The sequence below is a fragment of the Triturus cristatus genome, chromosome 7 (assembly GCF_964204655.1).
Source record: "Triturus cristatus chromosome 7, aTriCri1.1, whole genome shotgun sequence".
NCBI lineage: Eukaryota > Metazoa > Chordata > Amphibia > Caudata > Salamandridae > Triturus > Triturus cristatus.
Genome location: NC_140590.1, coordinates 1,264,070,148 through 1,264,090,322, shown reverse-complemented (window position 1 = coordinate 1,264,090,322; position 20,175 = coordinate 1,264,070,148).

The following is a 20,175-nucleotide window of genomic DNA, read 5'->3' as shown; positions in this document are numbered from 1 at the left end:
GGTTTAGCGATAGGCCATTTTGATGTCGCCTCACTACGTTTTGGGCCCTTGCCTGCCGCGGGTACTTGGGCCTCCCACACAAGTAAGGCACCATTTTTACCGGGAGACCTGGGGGAATGCTGGGTGGTGGTAAATTTGTGTGAGCCCGGTGATGCCACATCTTTCCCACGCCAAAATGTGAGAAAAAAGTGATTTTTTCAGCTAAAATTTAGGTTTGCAGGGGATTCTGGGTAAGGAAAGGTTGGGGGATCCACGCAAGCCCTACCTCCCTGGAAGCCGCCGGGGGTCTAGTTTTCAGAAATGCATGGGTTTGGTAGGTTTCCCTAGATGGCCGCCGAGCGCCAGGGCCAAAAACCCAAGTGACCCCCCTTGCAAAACCAGGTGGTTTAGCGATAGGCCATTTTGATGTCGCCTCACTACGTTTTGGGCCCTTGCCTTCCTCGGGTACTTGGGCCTCCCACACAAGTGAGGCACCATTTTTACCGGGAGACCTGGGGAAACGCTGGGTGGTGGTAAATTTGTGTGAGCCCGGTGATGCCACAACTTTCCCAGACCAAAATGTATGAAAAAAGTGATTTTTTCAGCTAAAATTTAGGTTTGCAGGGGATTCTGGGTAAGGAAACGTTGGGGGATCCATGCAAGCCATACCTCCCTGGAAGCCGCCGGGTGTCTAGTTTTCAGAAATGCATGGATTTGGTAGGTTTCCTTAGATGGCCGCCGAGCACCGGGCCAAAAACCCAAGTGACCCCCCTTGCAAATTAATGTGTTTTAGCGATAGGCCATTTTGATGTCGCCTCACTACGTTTTGGGCCCTTGCCTGCCGCGGGTACTTGGGCCTCCCACACAAGTGAGGCACCATTTTTACCGGGAGACCTGGGGGAACGCTGGGTGGTGGTAAATTTGTGTGAGCCCAGTGATGCCACATCTTTCCCACACCAAAATGTGTGAAAAAAAGTGATTTTTTCAGCTAAAATTGAGGTTTGCAGGGGATTCTGGGTAAGGAAACTTTGGGGGATCCACGCAAGCCATACCTCCCTGGAAGCCGCCGGGTGTCTAGTTTTCAGAAATGCATGGGTTTGGTAGGTTTCCCTAGATGGCCGCCGAGCACCGGGCCAAAAACCCAAGTGACCCCCTTGCAAAACCAGGTGGTTTAGTGATAGGCCATTTTGATGTCGCCTCACTACGTTTTGGGCCCTTGCCTGCCGCGGGTACTTGGGCCTCCCACACAAGTGAGGCACCATTTTTACCGGGAGACCTGGGGGAAGGCTGGGTGGTGGTAAATTTGTGTGAGCCCGGTGATGCCACATCTTTCCCACATGAAAATGCGTGAAAAAAAGTGATTTTTTTTCAGCTAAAATTGAGGTTTGCAGGGGATTCTGGGTAAGGAAACGTTGGGGGATCCACGCAAGCCATACCTCCCTGGAAGCCGCCGGGTGTCTAGTTTTCAGAAATGCGTGGGGTTGGTAGGTTTCCCTATATGGCCGCCGAGCACCGGGCCAAAAACTCAAGTGAACCCCCTTGAAAAACCAGGTGGTTTTGCGATAGGCCATTTTGATGTCGCCTCACTATGTTTTGGGCCCTTGCCTGCCGCGGGTAGTTGGGCCTCCCACACAAGTGAGGCACCAGTTTTTACCGGGAGACCTGGGGTAACGCTTGGTGGTGGTAACTTTGTGTGAGCCCGGTGATGCCACAACTTTCCCACACCAAAATGTGTGAAAAAAGTGTTTTTTTCAGCTAAAATTGAGGTTTGCAGGGGATTCTGGGTAAGGAAACTTTGGGGGATCCACGCAAGCCATACCTCCCTGGAAGCCGCCGGGTGTCTAGTTTTCAGAAATGTGAGAGTTTGGTAGGTTTCCCTAGATGGCTGCCGAGCGCCGGGCCAAAATCCCAAGTGACCCCCCTTGCAAAACCAGGTGGTTTAGCGATAGGCCATTTTGATGTCGCCTCACTACGTTTTGGGCCCTTGCCTGCCGCAGGTACTTGTGCCTCCCACACAAGTGAGGCACCATTTTTACCGGGAGACCTGGGGGAACGCTGGGTGGTGGTAAATTTGTGTGAGCCCAGTGATGCCACAACTTTCCCACACCAAAATGTATGAAAAAAGTGATTTTTTCCAGCTAAAATTGAGGTTTGCAGGGGATTCTGGGTAAGAAAACGTTGGGGGATCCACGCAAGCCATACCTCCCTGGAAGCCGCCGGGTGTCTAGTTTTCAGAAATGCGAGAGTTTAGTGGGTTTCCCTAGATGGCTTCCGAGCGCCGGGCCAAAAACCCAAGTGACCCCCCTTGCAAAACCAGGTGGTTTAGCGATAGGCCATTTTGATGTCGCCTCACTACGTTTTGGGCCCTTGCCTGCCGCGGGTACTTGTGCCTCCCACACAAGTGAGGCACCATTTTTACCGGGAGACCTGGGGGAACGCTGGGTGGTGGTAAATTTGTGTGAGCCCGGTGATGCCACAACTTTCCCACACCAAAATGTGTTAAAAAAGTGATTGTTTCAGCTAAAATTGAGGTTTGCAGGGGATTCTGGGCAAGGAAACATTGGGGGATCCACGCAAGCTATACCTCCCTGGAAGCCGCCGGGTGTCTAGTTTTCATAAATGCATGGGTTTGGTAGGTTTCCCTAGATGGCCGCCGAGCACCGGGCCAAAAACCCAAGTGACCCCCCTTGCAAAACCAGGTGGTTTTGCGATAGGCCATTTTGATGTCTCCTCACTACGTTTTGGGCCCTTGCCTGCCGCGGGTACTTGGGCCTCCCACACAAGTGAGGCACCATTTTTACCGGGAGACCTGGGGGAACGCTGGGTGGTGGTAAATTTGTGTGAGCCCGGTGATGCCACAACTTTCCCACACCAAAATGTGTGAAAAAAGTGATTTTTTCAGCTAAAATTTAGGTTTGCAGGGGATTCTGGGTAAGGAAACGTTGGGGGATCCACGCGAGCCATACCTCCCTGGAAGCCGCCGGGTGTCTAGCTTTCAGAAATGCGTGGTTTGGTAGCTTTCCCTAGATGGCCGCCGATCACCGGGCCAAAAACCCAAGTGACCCCACTTGCAAAACCAGGTGATTTAGCGATAGGCCATTTTGATGTCGCCTCACTACGTTTTGGGCCCTTGCCTGCCGCGGGTACTTGTGCCTCCCACACAAGTGAGGCCCCATTTTTACCGGGAGACCTGGGGGAACGCTGGGTGGTGGTAAATTTGTGTGAGCCCAGTGATGCCACAACTTTCCCACACCAAAATGTATGAAAAAAGTGATTTTTTCAGCTAAAATTGAGGTTTGCAGGGGATTCTGGGTAAGGAAACGTTGAGGGATCCACGCAAGCCATACCTCCCTGGAAGCCGCCGGGTGTCTAGTTTTCAGAAATGCGAGAGTTTGGTAGGTTTCCCTAGATGGCCGCCGAGCGCCAGGCCAAAAACCCAAGTGACCCCCCTTGCAAAACCAGGTGGTTTAGCGATAGGCCATTTTGATGTCGCCTCAGTACGTTTTGGGCCCTTGCCTGCCGCGGGTACTTGTGCCTCCCACACAAGTGAGGCACCATTTTTACCGGGAGACCTGGGGGAATGCTGGGTGGTGGTAAATTTGTGTGAGCCCGGTGATGCCACAACTTTCCCACACCAAAATGTGTGAAAAAAGTTATTGTTTCAGCTAAAATTTAGGTTTGCAGGGGATTCTGGGTAAGGAAACGTTGGGGGATCCATGCAAGCCATACCTCCCTGGAAGCCGCCGGGTGTCTAGTTTTCAGAAATGCATGGGTTTGGTAGGTTTCCCTAGATGGCCGCCGAGCACCGGGCCAAAAACCCAAGTGACCCCCCCTTGCAAAACAATGTGTTTTAGCGATAGGCCATTTTGATGTAGCCTCACTACGTTTTGGGCCCTTGCCTGCCGCGGGTACTTGGGCCTCCCACACAAGTGAGGCACCATTTTTACCGGGAGACCTGGGGGAATGCTGGGTGGTGGTAAATTTGTGTGAGCCCAGTGATGCCACATCTTTCCCACACCAAAATGTGTGAAAAAAAGTGATTTTTTCAGCTAAAATTGAGGTTTGCAGGGGATTCTGGGTAAGGAAACTTTGGGGGATCCACGCAAGCCATACCTCCCTGGACGCCGCCGGGTGTCTAGTTTTCAGAAATGCATGGGTTTGGTAGGTTTCCCTAGATGGCTGCCGAGCACCAGGCCGAAAACCCAAGTGACCCCCCCTTGCAAAACCAGGTGGTTTAGCGATAGGCCATTTTGATGTCGCCTCACTACGTTTTGGGCCCTTGCCTGCCGCAGGTACTTGGGCCTCCCACACAAGTAAGGCACCATTTTTACCGGGAGACCTGGGGGAAGGCTGGGTGGTGGTAAATTTGTGTGAGCCCGGTGATGCCACATCTTTCCCACATGAAAATGTGTGAAAAAAGTGATTTTTTTTCAGCTAAAATTGAGGTTTGCAGGGGATTCTGGGTAAGGAAACTTTGGGGGATCCACGCAAGCCATACCTCCCTGGAAGCCGCCGGGTGTCTAGTTTTCAGAAATGTATGGGTTTGGTAGGTTTCCCTCGATGGCCGCCGAGCACCGGGCCGAAAACCCAAGTGACCCCCCTTGCAAAACCAGGTGGTTTAGCGATAGGCCATTTTGATGTCGCCTCACTACGCTTTGGGCCCTTGCCTGCTGCGGGTACTTGGGCCTCCCACACAAGTGAGGCACCATTTTTACCGGCAGACCTGGGGGAACACTGGGTGGTGGTAAATTTGTGTGAGCCCGGTGATGCCACAACTTTCCCACACCAAAATGTGTGAAAAAAGTGATTTTTTCAGCTAAAATTGAGGTTTGCAGGGGATTCTGGGTAAGGAAACGTTGGGGGATCCACGCGAGCCATATCTCCCTGGAAGCCACCGGGTGTCTAGCTTTCAGAAATGCGTGGGTTTGGTAGCTTTCCCTAGATGGCCGCCGAGCACCGGGCCAAAAACCCAAGAGACCCCACTTGCAAAACCAGGTTATTTAGCGATAGGCCATTTTGATGTCGCCTCACTACGTTTTGGGCCCTGGCCTGCCGCAGGTACTTGTGCCTCCCACACAAGTGAGGCACCATTTTTACCGGGAGACCTGGGGGAACGCAGGGTGGTGGTAAATTTGTGTGAGCCCAGTGATGCCACATCTTTCCCACACCAAAATGTGTGAAAAAAAGTGATTTTTTCAGCTAAAATTGAGGTTTGCAGGGGATTCTGGGTAAGGAAACTTTGGGGGATCCATGCAAGCCATACCTCCCTGGAAGCCGCCGGGTGTCTAGTTTTCATAAATGTGTGGGTTTGGTAGGTTTCCCTAGATGGCCGCCGAGCACCGGGCCAAAAACCCAAGTGACCCCACTTGCAAAACCAGGTAATTTAGCGATAGGCCTTTTTGATGTCGCCTCACTACGTTTTGGGCCCTTGCCTGCCGCGGGTACTTGTGTCTCCCACACAAGTGAGGCACCATTTTTACCGGGAGACCTGGGGGAACGCTGGGTGGTGGTAAATTTGTGTGAGCCCGGTGATGCCCGACTTTCCCACACCAAAATGTGTGAAAAAAGTTATTGTTTCAGCTAAAATTTAGGTTTGCAGGGGATTCTGGGTAAGGAAACGTTGGGGGATCCATGCAAGCCATACCTCCCTGGAAGCCGCTGGGTGTCTAGTTTTTAGAAATGCATGGGTTTGGTAGGTTTCCCTAGAAGGCCGCCGAGCACCGGGCCAAAAACCCAAGTGACCCCCCTTGCAAAACAATGTGTTTTAGCGATAGGCCATTTTGATGTCGCCTCACTACGTTTTGGGCCCTTGCCTGCCGCGGGTACTTGGGCCTCCCACACAAGTGAGGCACCATTTTTACCGGGAGACCTGGGGGAACGCTGGGTGGTGGTAAATTTGTGTGAGCCCAGTGATGCCACATCTTTCCCACACCAAAATGTGTGAAAAAAAGTGATTTTTTCAGCTAAAATTGAGGTTTGCAGGGGATTCTGGGTAAGGAAACTTTGGGGGATCCACGCAAGCCATACCTCCCTGGACGCCGCCGGGTGTCTAGTTTTCAGAAATGCATGGGTTTGGTATGTTTCCCTAGATGGCTGCCGAGCACCGGGCCGAAAACCCAAGTGACCCCCCCTTGCAAAACCAGGTGGTTTAGCGATAGGCCATTTTGATGTCGCCTCACTACGTTTTGGGCCCTTGCCTGCCGCGGGTACTTGGGCCTCCCACACAAGTAAGGCACCATTTTTACCGGGAGACCTGGGGGAACGCTGGGTGGTGGTAAATTTGTGTGAGCCCGGTGATGCCACATCTTTCCCACACCAAAATGTGTGAAAAAAGTGATTTTTTCAGCTAAAATTGAGGTTTGCAGGGGATTCTGGGTAAGGAAACATTGGGGGATCCATGCAAGCCATACCTCCCTGGAAGCCGCCGGGTGTCTAGTTTTCAGAAATGCATGGGTTTGGTAGGTTTCCCTAGATGGCCGCCGAGCACAGGGCCAAAAACCCAAGTGACCCCCCTTGCAAAACAATGTGTTTTTTAGCGATAGGCCATTTTGATGTCGCCTCACTACGTTTTGGGCCCTTGCCTGCCACGGGTACTTGGGCCTCCCACACAAGTGAGGCACCATTTTTACCGGGAGACCTGGGGGAACGCTGGGTGGTGGTAAATTTGTGTGAGCCCAGTGATGCCACATCTTTCCCACACCAAAATGTGTGAAAAAAAGTGATTTTTTCAGCTAAAATTGAGGTTTGCAGGGGATTCTGGGTAAGGAAACTTTGGGGGATCCACGCAAGCCATACCTCCCTGGACGCCGCCGGGTGTCTAGTTTTCAGAAATGCATGGGTTTGGTAGGTTTCCCTAGATGGCTGCCGAGCACCGGGCCGAAAACCCAAGTGACCCCCCCTTGCAAAACCAGGTGGTTTAGCGATAGGCCATTTTGATGTCGCCTCACTACGTTTTGGGCCCTTGCCTGCCGCGGGTACTTGGGCCTCCCACACAAGTAAGGCACCATTTTTACCGGGAGACCTGTGTCAGGCCGTGAGGTAACAAGCCGCGCCTACTCCCGACAACACGTCGGAACTACAATTCCCGGCGGCCTTTGCCGAAGGGGAGGAGCCACAAGGATATAGTCGCGTACGACGCTCCCGGCGTCGTACGTGATACTGACCAGATTTGCCAAACGGACGCTTGGCAAGGTGATTTCCGCGTTTACGAGGCGAGTGCTATCGCCCAACCCGGGTTCTATTCGGACCCACCTTCTGGCTACGCGACACGGCTGAGCGTGAGTTAGAAACCAGGAACCTTGAGCCGAAGATACGGATCAGCTGCGGACCTTCCACGGAGGCGGGAGGACTCGTAGCGGTGTATCGGACCCCCCCCGGTTTCTCCCCGAGAACACAGGGCTTTGGGCAGGACTGTTCCCGGTCGGACTCCGAGAGACCTGGGTCTGCCGACGACCAGAGGGGTAAGACTCTTGACCCCCGGAGCGGAGGTTGAGAGGAGTTTGTTCTCATTGTTTTTCGAGACATTTGGCCACCGCCTCTAGGCTTCCAGGGAGGAAGTGGAGAGGCTTGTATTTCTTTTGTTGTGAGGGGCTAAAATTAAGGACGAGACTTTTTGTTCGTTTGATATTCCAGGGCCTTGTTCGAACTTGTGCACAGGGTCAACGGGGTTTATCAAAACTGTGCCAACAGAGTTTTCAGTGCTCCCGGTTAGGCACTCTGTCCTCCAGCGTCAGAACATTGCTGCTTCCTTTTGATTACCCGGTGAGGGGCCTTTTTGGTTTGTTCTGTTTCCTGCTGCTTGATGCTGGCCGAGTTCTTATATGCTTTCTGTGTGGGCAGTACGGTTCTTCTCATCAGTGATTGAGACGCATCCTACCATCAGCATTATCAGGACTAGAGAAGACTGATGGTACGAAAAGGCCTTAGCGAGAATGAAATGAGAGTAGTTAGGGAAATTAACTGTTGTTGACCTGTGTGTTTCTCTCGTTTCAGGTATCCCTTCCCTTGCAGCCCCTTCCCTATCTTTCCCTCGCTTGATTACCTCTATGCTCTGTTCACAATTGTCTAGTCAGAGTGTGGGGAAATCAGGAGGTGGACCCATATGAGCATCACCCTGATCCTGAGGAGCGTGGAGCCGTCGTGACAACCTGGGGGAACGCTGGGTGGTGGTAAATTTGTGTGAGCCCGGTGATGCCACATCTTTCCCACGCCAAAATGTGAGAAAAAAGTGATTTTTTCAGCTAAAATTTAGGTTTTCAGGGTATTCTGGGTAAGGAAACGTTGGGGGATCCACGCAAGCCATATCTCCCTGGAAGCCGCCGGGGGTCTAGTTTTCAGAAATGCATGGGTTTGGTAGGTTTCCCTAGATGGCCGCCGAGCGCCAGGGCCAAAAACCCAAGTGACCCCCCTTGCAAAACAAGGTGGTTTAGCGATAGGCCATTTTGATGTCGCCTCACTACGTTTTGGGCCCTTGCCTTCCTCGGGTACTTGGGCCTCCCACACAAGTGAGGCACCATTTTTACCGGGAGACCTGGGGAAATGCTGGGTGGTGGTAAATTTGTGTGAGCCCGGTGATGCCACAACTTTCCCACACCAAAATGTATGAAAAAAGTGATTTTTTCAGCTAAAATTGAGGTTTGCAGGGGATTCTGGGTAAGGAAACGTTGGGGGATCCACGCAAGCCATACCTCCCTGGAAGCCGCCGGGTGTCTAGTTTTCAGAAATGCGTGGGTTTGGTAGGTTTCCCTATATGGCCGCCGAGCACCGGGCCAAAAACTCAAGTGACCCCCCTTGAAAAACCAGGTGGTTTTGCGATAGGCCATTTTGATGTCGCCTCACTATGTTTTGGGCCCTTGCCTGCCGCGGGTAGTTGGGCCTCCCACACAAGTGAGGCACCATTTTTACCGGGAGACCTGGGGTAACGCTGGGTGGTGGTAAATTTGTGTGAGCCCGGTGATGCCACAACTTTCCCACACCAAAATGGGTGAAAAAAGGGATTTTTTCAGCTAAAATTGAGGTTTGCAGGGGATTCTGGGTAAGGAAACTTTGGGGGATCCACGCAAGCCATACCTCCCTGGAAGCCGCCGGGTGTCTAGTTTTCAGAAATGTGAGAGTTTGGTAGGTTTCCCTAGATGGCTGCCGAGCGCCGGGCCAAAAACCCAAGTGACCCCCCTTGCAAAACCAGGTGGTTTAGCGATAGGCCATTTTGATGTCGCCTCACTACGTTTTGGGCCCTTGCCTGCCGCAGGTACTTGTGCCTCCCACACAAGTGAGGCACCATTTTTACCGGGAGACCTGGGGGAACGCTGGGTGGTGGTAAATTTGTGTGAGCCCAGTGATGCCACAACTTTCCCACACCAAAATGTATGAAAAAAGTGCATTTTTCAGCTAAAATTGAGGTTTGCAGGGGATTCTGGGTAAGGAAACGTTGGGGGATCCACGCAAGCCATACCTCCCTGGAAGCCGCCGGGTGTCTAGTTTTCAGAAATGCGAGAGTTTGGTGAGTTTCCCTAGATGGCTGCCGAGCGCCGGGCCAAAAACCCAAGTGACCCCCCTTGCAAAACCAGGTGGTTTAGCGATAGGCCATTTTGATGTCGCCTCACTACGTTTTGGGCCCTTGCCTGCCGCGGGTACTTGTGCCTCCCACACAAGTGAGGCACCATTTTTACCGGGAGACCTGGGGGAACGCTGGGTGGTGGTAAATTTGTGTGAGCCCGGTGATGCCACAACTTTCCCACACCAAAATGTGTGAAAAAAGTGATTGTTTCAGCTAAAATTGAGGTTTGCAGGGGATTCTGGGTAAGGAAACATTGGGGGATCCACACAAGCTATACCTCCCTGGAAGCCGCCGGGCGTCTAGTTTTCATAAATGTGTGGGTTTGGTAGGTTTCCCTAGATGGCCGCCGAGCACCGGGCCAAAAACCCAAGTGACCCCCCTTGCAAAACCAGGTGGTTTTGCGATAGGCCATTTTGATGTCTCCTCACTACGTTTTGGGCCCTTGCCTGCCGCGGGTACTTGGGCCTCCCACACAAGTGAGGCACCATTTTTACCGGGAGACCTGGGGGAACGCTGGGTGGTGGTAAATTTGTGTGAGCCCGGTGATGCCACAACTTTCCCACACCAAAATGTGTGAAAAAAGTGATTTTTTCAGCTAAAATTTAGGTTTGCAGGGGATTCTGGGTAAGGAAACGTTGGGGGATCCACGCGAGCCATACCTCCCTGGAAGCCGCCAGGTGTCTAGCTTTCAGAAATGCGTGGTTTGGTAGCTTTCCCTAGATGGCCGCCGATCACCGGGCCAAAAACCCAAGTGACCCCACTTGCAAAACCAGGTAATTTAGCGATAGGCCTTTTTGATGTCGCCTCACTACGTTTTGGGCCCTTGCCTGCCGCGGGTACTTGTGCCTCCCACACAAGTGAGGCACCATTTTTACCGGGAGACCTGGGGGAACGCTGGGTGGTGGCAAATTTGTGTGAGCCCGGTGATGCCCGACTTTCCCACACCAAAATGTGTGAAAAAATTTATTGTTTCAGCTAAAATTTAGGTTTGCAGGGGATTCTGGGTAAGGAAACGTTGGGGGATCCATGCAAGCCATACCTCCCTGGAAGCCGCTGGGTGTCTAGTTTTTAGAAATGCATGGGTTTGGTAGGTTTCCCTAGAAGGCCGCCGAGCACCGGGCCAAAAACCCAAGTGACCCCCCTTGCAAAACAATGTGTTTTAGCGATAGGCCATTTTGATGTCGCCTCACTACGTTTTGGGCCCTTGCCTGCCGCGGGTACTTGGGCCTCCCACACAAGTGAGGCACCATTTTTACCGGGAGACCTGGGGGAACGCTGGGTGGTGGTAAACTTGTGTGAGCCCAGTGATGCCACATCTTTCCCACACCAAAATGTGTGAAAAAAAGTGATTTTTTCAGCTAAAATTGAGGTTTGCAGGGGATTCTGGGTAAGGAAACTTTGGGGGATCCACGCAAGCCATACCTCCCTGGACGCCGCCGGGTGTCTAGTTTTCAGAAATGCATGGGTTTGGTAGGTTTCCCTAGATGGCTGCCGAGCACCGGGCCGAAAACCCAAGTGACCCCCCTTGCAAAACCAGGTGGTTTAGCGATAGGCCATTTTGATGTCGCCTCACTACGTTTTGGGCCCTTGCCTGCCGCGGGTACTTGGGCCTCCCACACAAGTAAGGCACCATTTTTACCGGGAGACCTGGGGGAACGCTGGGTGGTGGTAAATTTGTGTGAGCCCGGTGATGCCACATCTTTCCCACGCCAAAATGTGAGAAAAAAGTGATTTTTTCAGCTAAAATTTAGGTTTGCAGGGGATTCTGGGTAAGGAAACGTTGGGGGATCCACGCAAGCCCTACCTCCCTGGAAGCCGCCAGGGGTCTAGTTTTCAGAAATGCATGGGTTTGGTAGGTTTCCCTAGATGGCCGCCGAGCGCCAGGGCCAAAAACCCAAGTGACCCCCCTTGCAAAACCAGGTGGTTTAGCGATAGGCCATTTTGATGTCGCCTCACTACGTTTTGGGCCCTTGCCTTCCTCGGGTACTTGGGCCTCCCACACAAGTGAGGCACCATTTTTACCGGGAGACCTGGGGAAACGCTGGGTGGTGGTAAATTTGTGTGAGCCCGGTGATGCCACAACTTTCCCAGACCAAAATGTATGAAAAAAGTGATTTTTTCAGCTAAAATTTAGGTTTGCAGGGGATTCTGGGTAAGGAAACGTTGGGGGATCCATGCAAGCCATACCTCCCTGGAAGCCGCCGGGTGTCTAGTTTTCAGAAATGCATGGGTTTGGTAGGTTTCCCTAGATGGCCGCCGAGCACCGGGCCAAAAACCCAAGTGACCCCCCTTGCAAAACAATGTGTTTTAGCGATAGGCCATTTTGATGTCGCCTCACTACGTTTTGGGCCCTTGCCTGCCGCGGGTACTTGGGCCTCCCACACAAGTGAGGCACCATTTTTACCGGGAGACCTGGGGAAACGCTGGGTGGTGGTAAATTTGTGTGAGCCCGGTGATGCCACAACTTTCCCACACCAAAATGTATGAAAAAAGTGATTTTTTCAGCTAAAATTGAGGTTTGCAGGGGATTCTGGGTAAGGAAACGTTGGGGGATCCACGCAAGCCATACCTCCCTGGAAGCCGCCGGGTGTCTAGTTTTCAGAAATGCATGGGTTTGGTAGGTTTCCCTAGAAGGCTGCCGAGCACCGGGCCAAAAACCCAAGTGACCCCCTTGCAAAACCAGGTGGTTTAGCGATAGGCCATTTTGATGTCGCCTCACTACGTTTTGGGCCCTTGCCTGCCGCGGGTACTTGGGCCTCCCACACAAGTGAGGCACCATTTTTACCGGGAGACCTGGGGGAAGGCTGGGTGGTGGTAAATATGTGTGAGCCCGGTGATGCCACATCTTTCCCACATGAAAATGTGTGAAAAAAGTGATTTTTTTTCAGCTAAAATTGAGGTTTGCAGGGGATTCTGGGTAAGGAAACGTTGGGGGATCCACGCAAGCCATACCTCCCTGGAAGCCGCCGGGTGTCTAGTTTTCAGAAATGCGTGGGTTTGGTAGGTTTCCCTATATGGCCGCCGAGCACCGGGCCAAAAACTCAAGTGACCCCCCTTGAAAAACCAGGTGGTTTTGCGATAGGCCATTTTGATGTCGCCTCACTATGTTTTGGGCCCTTGCCTGCCGCGGGTAGTTGGGCCTCCCACACAAGTGAGGCACCATTTTTACCGGGAGACCTGGGGTAACGCTGGGTGGTGGTAAATTTGTGTGAGCCCGGTGATGCCACAACTTTCCCACACCAAAATGTGTGAAAAAAGTGATTTGTTCAGCTAAAATTGAGGTTTGCAGGGGATTCTGGGTAAGGAAACTTTGGGGGATCCACGCAAGCCATACCTCCCTGGAAGCCGCCGGGTGTCTAGTTTTCAGAAATGTGAGAGTTTGGTAGGTTTCCCTAGATGGCTGCCGAGCGCCGGGCCAAAAACCCAAGTGACCCCCCTTGCAAAACCAGGTGGTTTAGCGATAGGCCATTTTGATGTCGCCTCACTACGTTTTGGGCCCTTGCCTGCCGCAGGTACTTGTGCCTCCCACACAAGTGAGGCACCATTTTTACCGGGAGACCTGGGGGAACGCTGGGTGGTGGTAAATTTGTGTGAGCCCAGTGATGCCACAACTTTCCCACACCAAAATGTATGAAAAAATTGATTTTTTTCAGCTAAAATTGAGGTTTGCAGGGGATTCTGGGTAAGGAAACGTTGGGGGATCCACGCAAGCCATACCTCCCTGGAAGCCGCCGGGTGTCTAGTTTTCAGAAATGCGAGAGTTTGGTGAGTTTCCCTAGATGGCTGCCGAGCGCCGGGCCAAAAACCCAAGTGACCCCCCTTGCAAAACCAGGTGGTTTAGCGATAGGCCATTTTGATGTCGCCTCACTACGTTTTGGGCCCTTGCCTGCCGCGGGTACTTGTGCCTCCCACACAAGTGAGGCACCATTTTTACCGGGAGACCTGGGGGAACGCTGGGTGGTGGTAAATTTGTGTGAGCCCGGTGATGCCACAACTTTCCCACACCAAAATGTGTGGAAAAAGTGATTGTTTCAGCTAAAATTGAGGTTTGCAGGGGATTCTGGGTAAGGAAACGTTGGGGGATCCACGCAAGCCATACCTCCCTGGAAGCCGCCGGGTGTCTAGTTTTCAGAAATGCGTGGGGTTGGTAGGTTTCCCTATATGGCCGCCGAGCACCGGGCCAAAAACTCAAGTGAACCCCCTTGAAAAACCAGGTGGTTTTGCGATAGGCCATTTTGATGTCGCCTCACTATGTTTTGGGCCCTTGCCTGCCGCGGGTAGTTGGGCCTCCCACACAAGTGAGGCACCAGTTTTTACCGGGAGACCTGGGGTAACGCTTGGTGGTGGTAACTTTGTGTGAGCCCGGTGATGCCACAACTTTCCCACACCAAAATGTGTGAAAAAAGTGTTTTTTTCAGCTAAAATTGAGGTTTGCAGGGGATTCTGGGTAAGGAAACTTTGGGGGATCCACGCAAGCCATACCTCCCTGGAAGCCGCCGGGTGTCTAGTTTTCAGAAATGTGAGAGTTTGGTAGGTTTCCCTAGATGGCTGCCGAGCGCCGGGCCAAAATCCCAAGTGACCCCCCTTGCAAAACCAGGTGGTTTAGCGATAGGCCATTTTGATGTCGCCTCACTACGTTTTGGGTCCTTGCCTGCCGCAGGTACTTGTGCCTCCCACACAAGTGAGGCACCATTTTTACCGGGAGACCTGGGGGAACGCTGGGTGGTGGTAAATTTGTGTGAGCCCAGTGATGCCACAACTTTCCCACACCAAAATGTATGAAAAAAGTGATTTTTTCCAGCTAAAATTGAGGTTTGCAGGGGATTCTGGGCAAGGAAACATTGGGGGATCCACGCAAGCTATACCTCCCTGGAAGCCGCCGGGTGTCTAGTTTTCATAAATGCATGGGTTTGGTAGGTTTCCCTAGATGGCCGCCGAGCACCGGGCCAAAAACCCAAGTGACCCCCCTTGCAAAACCAGGTGGTTTTGCGATAGGCCATTTTGATGTCTCCTCACTACGTTTTGGGCCCTTGCCTGCCGCGGGTACTTGGGCCTCCCACACAAGTGAGGCACCATTTTTACCGGGAGACCTGGGGGAACGCTGGGTGGTGGTAAATTTGTGTGAGCCCGGTGATGCCACAACTTTCCCACACCAAAATGTGTGAAAAAAGTGATTTTTTCAGCTAAAATTTAGGTTTGCAGGGGATTCTGGGTAAGGAAACGTTGGGGGATCCACGCGAGCCATACCTCCCTGGAAGCCGCCGGGTGTCTAGCTTTCAGAAATGCGTGGTTTGGTAGCTTTCCCTAGATGGCCGCCGATCACCGGGCCAAAAACCCAAGTGACCCCACTTGCAAAACCAGGTGATTTAGCGATAGGCCATTTTGATGTCGCCTCACTACGTTTTGGGCCCTTGCCTGCCGCGGGTACTTGTGCCTCCCACACAAGTGAGGCCCCATTTTTACCGGGAGACCTGGGGGAACGCTGGGTGGTGGTAAATTTGTGTGAGCCCAGTGATGCCACAACTTTCCCACACCAAAATGTATGAAAAAAGTGATTTTTTCAGCTAAAATTGAGGTTTGCAGGGGATTCTGGGTAAGGAAACGTTGAGGGATCCACGCAAGCCATACCTCCCTGGAAGCCGCCGGGTGTCTAGTTTTCAGAAATGCGAGAGTTTGGTAGGTTTCCCTAGATGGCCGCCGAGCGCCAGGCCAAAAACCCAAGTGACCCCCCTTGCAAAACCAGGTGGTTTAGCGATAGGCCATTTTGATGTCGCCTCAGTACGTTTTGGGCCCTTGCCTGCCGCGGGTACTTGTGCCTCCCACACAAGTGAGGCACCATTTTTACCGGGAGACCTGGGGGAACGCTGGGTGGTGGTAAATTTGTGTGAGCCCGGTGATGCCACAACTTTCCCACACCAAAATGTGTGAAAAAAGTTATTGTTTCAGCTAAAATTTAGGTTTGCAGGGGATTCTGGGTAAGGAAACGTTGGGGGATCCATGCAAGCCATACCTCCCTGGAAGCCGCCGGGTGTCTAGTTTTCAGAAATGCATGGGTTTGGTAGGTTTCCCTAGATGGCCGCCGAGCACCGGGCCAAAAACCCAAGTGACCCCCCCTTGCAAAACAATGTGTTTTAGCGATAGGCCATTTTGATGTAGCCTCACTACGTTTTGGGCCCTTGCCTGCCGCGGGTACTTGGGCCTCCCACACAAGTGAGGCACCATTTTTACCGGGAGACCTGGGGGAATGCTGGGTGGTGGTAAATTTGTGTGAGCCCAGTGATGCCACATCTTTCCCACACCAAAATGTGTGAAAAAAAGTGATTTTTTCAGCTAAAATTGAGGTTTGCAGGGGATTCTGGGTAAGGAAACTTTGGGGGATCCACGCAAGCCATACCTCCCTGGACGCCGCCGGGTGTCTAGTTTTCAGAAATGCATGGGTTTGGTAGGTTTCCCTAGATGGCTGCCGAGCACCAGGCCGAAAACCCAAGTGACCCCCCCTTGCAAAACCAGGTGGTTTAGCGATAGGCCATTTTGATGTCGCCTCACTACGTTTTGGGCCCTTGCCTGCCGCAGGTACTTGGGCCTCCCACACAAGTAAGGCACCATTTTTACCGGGAGACCTGGGGGAAGGCTGGGTGGTGGTAAATTTGTGTGAGCCCGGTGATGCCACATCTTTCCCACATGAAAATGTGTGAAAAAAGTGATTTTTTTTCAGCTAAAATTGAGGTTTGCAGGGGATTCTGGGTAAGGAAACTTTGGGGGATCCACGCAAGCCATACCTCCCTGGAAGCCGCCGGGTGTCTAGTTTTCAGAAATGTATGGGTTTGGTAGGTTTCCCTCGATGGCCGCCGAGCACCGGGCCGAAAACCCAAGTGACCCCCCTTGCAAAACCAGGTGGTTTAGCGATAGGCCATTTTGATGTCGCCTCACTACGCTTTGGGCCCTTGCCTGCTGCGGGTACTTGGGCCTCCCACACAAGTGAGGCACCATTTTTACCGGCAGACCTGGGGGAACACTGGGTGGTGGTAAATTTGTGTGAGCCCGGTGATGCCGCAACTTTCCCACACCAAAATGTGTGAAAAAAGTGATTTTTTCAGCTAAAATTGAGGTTTGCAGGGGATTCTGGGTAAGGAAACGTTGGGGGATCCACGCGAGCCATATCTCCCTGGAAGCCACCGGGTGTCTAGCTTTCAGAAATGCGTGGGTTTGGTAGCTTTCCCTAGATGGCCGCCGAGCACCGGGCCAAAAACCCAAGAGACCCCACTTGCAAAACCAGGTTATTTAGCGATAGGCCATTTTGATGTCGCCTCACTACGTTTTGGGCCCTGGCCTGCCGCAGGTACTTGTGCCTCCCACACAAGTGAGGCACCATTTTTACCGGGAGACCTGGGGGAACGCAGGGTGGTGGTAAATTTGTGTGAGCCCAGTGATGCCACATCTTTCCCACACCAAAATGTGTGAAAAAAAGTGATTTTTTCAGCTAAAATTGAGGTTTGCAGGGGATTCTGGGTAAGGAAACTTTGGGGGATCCATGCAAGCCATACCTCCCTGGAAGCCGCCGGGTGTCTAGTTTTCATAAATGTGTGGGTTTGGTAGGTTTCCCTAGATGGCCGCCGAGCACCGGGCCAAAAACCCAAGTGACCCCACTTGCAAAACCAGGTAATTTAGCGATAGGCCTTTTTGATGTCGCCTCACTACGTTTTGGGCCCTTGCCTGCCGCGGGTACTTGTGTCTCCCACACAAGTGAGGCACCATTTTTACCGGGAGACCTGGGGGAACGCTGGGTGGTGGTAAATTTGTGTGAGCCCGGTGATGCCCGACTTTCCCACACCAAAATGTGTGAAAAAAGTTATTGTTTCAGCTAAAATTTAGGTTTGCAGGGGATTCTGGGTAAGGAAACGTTGGGGGATCCATGCAAGCCATACCTCCCTGGAAGCCGCTGGGTGTCTAGTTTTTAGAAATGCATGGGTTTGGTAGGTTTCCCTAGAAGGCCGCCGAGCACCGGGCCAAAAACCCAAGTGACCCCCCTTGCAAAACAATGTGTTTTAGCGATAGGCCATTTTGATGTCGCCTCACTACGTTTTGGGCCCTTGCCTGCCGCGGGTACTTGGGCCTCCCACACAAGTGAGGCACCATTTTTACCGGGAGACCTGGGGGAACGCTGGGTGGTGGTAAATTTGTGTGAGCCCAGTGATGCCACATCTTTCCCACACCAAAATGTGTGAAAAAAAGTGATTTTTTCAGCTAAAATTGAGGTTTGCAGGGGATTCTGGGTAAGGAAACTTTGGGGGATCCACGCAAGCCATACCTCCCTGGACGCCGCCGGGTGTCTAGTTTTCAGAAATGCATGGGTTTGGTATGTTTCCCTAGATGGCTGCCGAGCACCGGGCCGAAAACCCAAGTGACCCCCCCTTGCAAAACCAGGTGGTTTAGCGATAGGCCATTTTGATGTCGCCTCACTACGTTTTGGGCCCTTGCCTGCCGCGGGTACTTGGGCCTCCCACACAAGTAAGGCACCATTTTTAACGGAAGACCTGGGGGAACGCTGGGTGGTGGTAAATTTGTGTGAGCCCGGTGATGCCACATCTTTCCCACGCCAAAATGTGAGAAAAAAGTGATTTTTTCAGCTAAAATTTAGGTTTGCAGGGGATTCTGGGTAAGGAAACGTTGGGGGATCCACGCAAGCCCTACCTCCCTGGAAGCCGCCGGGGGTCTAGTTTTCAGAAATGCATGGGTTTGGTAGGTTTCCCTAGATGGCCGCCGAGCGCCAGGGCCAAAAACCCAAGTGACCCCCCTTGCAAAACCAGGTGGTTTAGCGATAGGCCATTTTGATGTCGCCTCACTACGTTTTGGGCCCTTGCCTTCCTCGGGTACTTGGGCCTCCCACACAAGTGAGGCACCATTTTTACCGGGAGACCTGGGGAAATGCTGGGTGGTGGTAAATTTGTGTGAGCCCGGTGATGCCACAACTTTCCCAGACCAAAATGTATGAAAAAAGTGATTTTTTCAGCTAAAATTTAGGTTTGCAGGGGATTCTGGGTAAGGAAACGTTGGGGGATCCATGCAAGCCATACCTCCCTGGAAGCAGCCGGGTGTCTAGTTTTCAGAAATGCATGGGTTTGGTAGGTTTCCCTAGATGGCCGCCGAGCACCGGGCCAAAAACCCAAGTGACCCCCCTTGCAAAACAATGTGTTTTAGCGATAGGCCATTTTGATGTCACCTCACTACGTTTTGGGCCCTTGCCTGCCGCGGGTACTTGGGCCTCCCACACAAGTGAGGCACCATTTTTACCGGGAGACCTGGGGGAACGCTGGGTGGTGGTAAATTTGTGTGAGCCCAGTGATGCCACATCTTTCCCACACCAAAATGTGTGAAAAAAAGTGATTTTTTCAGCTAAAATTGAGGTTTGCAGGGGATTCTGGGTAAGGAAACTTTGGGGGATCCACGCAAGCCATACCTCCCTGGACGCCGCCGGGTGTCTAGTTTTCAGAAATGCATGGGTTTGGTAGGTTTCCCTAGATGCCCGCCGAGCGCCGGGCCGAAAAACCCAAGTGACCCCCCCATGCAAAACCAGGTGGTTTAGCGATAGGCCATTTTGATGTCGCCTCACTACGTTTTGGGCCCTTGCCTTCCTCGGGTACTTGGGCCTCCCACACAAGTGAGGCACCATTTTTACCGGGAGACCTGGGGAAACGCTGGGTGGTGGTAAATTTGTGTGAGCCCGGTGATGCCACAACTTTCCCACACCAAAATGTATGAAAAAAGTGATTTTTTCAGCTAAAATTGAGGTTTGCAGGGGATTCTGGGTAAGGAAACTTTGGGGGATCCACGCAAGCCATACCTTCCTGGAAGCCGCCGGGTGTCTAGTTTTCAGAAATGCATGGGTTTGGTAGGTTTCCCTAGATGGCCGCCGAGCACCGGGCCAAAAACCCAAGTGACCCCCTTGCAAAACCAGGTGGTTTAGTGATAGGCCATTTTGATGTCGCCTCACTACGTTTTGGGCCCTTGCCTACCGCGGGTACTTGGGCCTCCCACACAAGTGAGGCACCATTTTTACCGGGAGACCTGGGGGAAGGCTGGGTGGTGGTAAATTTGTGTGAGCCCGGTGATGCCACATCTTTCCCACATGAAAATGTGTGAAAAAAGTGATTTTTTTTCAGCTAAAATTGAGGTTTGCAGGGGATTCTGGGTAAGGAAACTTTGGGGGATCCACGCAAGCCATACCTCCCTGGAAGCCGCCGGGTGTCTAGTTTTCAGAAATGTGAGAGTTTGGTAGGTTTCCCTAGATGGCTGCCGAGCGCCGGGCCAAAATCCCAAGTGACCCCCCTTGCAAAACCAGGTGGTTTAGCGATAGGCCATTTTGATGTCGCCTCACTACGTTTTGGGCCCTTGCCTGCCGCAGGTACTTGTGCCTCCCACACAAGTGAGGCACCATTTTTACCGGGAGACCTGGGGGAACGCTGGGTGGTGGTAAATTTGTGTGAGCCCAGTGATGCCACAACTTTCCCACACCAAAATGTGTGAAAAAAGTGATTGTTTCAGCTAAAATTGAGGTTTGCAGGGGATTCTGGGTAAGGAAACATTGGGGGATCCACGCAAGCTATACCTCCCTGGAAGCCGCCGGGTGTCTAGTTTTCATA